Source organism: Cyprinodon variegatus, unplaced genomic scaffold (genome assembly GCF_000732505.1).
Source record: "Cyprinodon variegatus isolate N-32 unplaced genomic scaffold, C_variegatus-1.0 Scaffold705, whole genome shotgun sequence".
In the NCBI taxonomy this organism is placed as follows: domain Eukaryota; kingdom Metazoa; phylum Chordata; class Actinopteri; order Cyprinodontiformes; family Cyprinodontidae; genus Cyprinodon; species Cyprinodon variegatus.
Window position 1 is genome coordinate 159,546 of NW_015151158.1, and position 1,615 is coordinate 161,160.

Sequence of the window (1,615 nt, forward strand, 5' to 3'; positions counted from 1 at the left end):
ACAGTCTATAGGAACCAGGAGGAGGTCCAGGTGTCTACAGTCTATAGGAACCATCAGGGAGGAGGTCCAGGTGTCTACAGTCCATAGGAACCATCAGGGAGGAGGTCCAGGTGTCTACAGTCTATAGGAACCATCAGGGAGGAGGTCCAGGTGTCTACAGTCTATAGGAACCATCAGGGAGGAGGTCCAGGTGTCTACAGTCCATAGGAACCAGGAGGAGGTCCAGGTGTCCCTCTGTCTCCGGCTCCGTGTCCATCAGACCACGGTGCTGTCGGGTCGCCTCATCTCCATCATCACGGTGGGCACGGCGGACAGCGGCGTGGAGTAGGAGGACGCCATGCTCTGCAGGCCGGCCAGCAGGCAGCGCCAGCTGAAACGCAGCGCTTTGCAGATGTTCTGCGTCACACAGCAGGAAGAAAGAGGTTAGTGGAGATGGTTCCTTTACAATGCATTAGCAGGCTTTACCACAGAGAGAACATTCAAAGGCTCCTGGAGAACATTCAGAGGCTCCTGGAGAGCTCCATGGAAACCAGAGACTAGCGATGACATCATCTGATCCGCCATCAGATACTGATGATATTTTAGTAAATCCTCTGGAAAGAGGAAGGAGGACAAGGAGACGTGGAGGTAAAATGAGGAAGCATCGACCACTGGCTGCGGGGATTCCAGTGGACCTGAGGAGCCGTTCTAGAATCATCTTTCTGTCCCACTGAGACCGACTCCATCTAGACTTTAACCTCTAGATCTGAACATTCTCAGTGTTCATTATCTCCTCTGATTGGTGGAGCCAGTTTTTATCTGTGTGTTGGAACGCCGTTACTGCCACCATATCTGCTCAGAGGGACGGGGTCAAAGGTCAGGACCGGATCGCTGAGTCAATCTTTAACAGCTGGAATCTGCTGATTTCACAGCATAGATTGGATGAACCTACTGAAGGTTTTTGATCTAGATGTTTTAGATCTCAGCATTTTACACATTTCGTCCAAAATAAAGAAACAGAAGGAGGACAGAAGAGTTTAGGACTCACCTTCCTGCACTTCTTGCACCTCTTCTTCCTCTTTACCTTCTTCTCCTCCTTCCTCCTCCTCCTCTCCTCCTCCGCCTCCTCTGACTCCTCTATCAGGGGTTCGTATTTATCAGGGAGGACGCAGAAGTAAACGTCTTTGGAGGTTTTCTGAGCTTTCTTCCCTTCCAGGGGAGCTCCAGCGTCTCCCTGCTCCTCTGCTCCCATGCCTTACTCCTCTTGTTTATGTTGCTCCTGCTTTCAGGCTGGAGGACCTTTGAAACGAGGAGGAGTCAGACTTTATTAGCAGCCTGGATCTCCCTGCGCACACAGCTTTGACTGAAGGCAGGAGCATCAGATTAAGGAGGAATGTGGGGAGTCTGGGGCTCCTCTCTGTGCAGCTTTTAATAAACTTCCACTGAGATAGAAACTTTATCTGATCTGAAACTTTACTTTAAAGGAGAAGTGAAATGGAAACCGTTCTTAACGGTCGAGGTTTTCATTTCTGGAGATTAAAATTAAACCCTTTCTGTTTTTATCAACCTTTCCTCAAACTTCTGAAAGTTCTTTAAATCTGAAATGATTCCATCCTGTTCAATAAATGATCAGTGT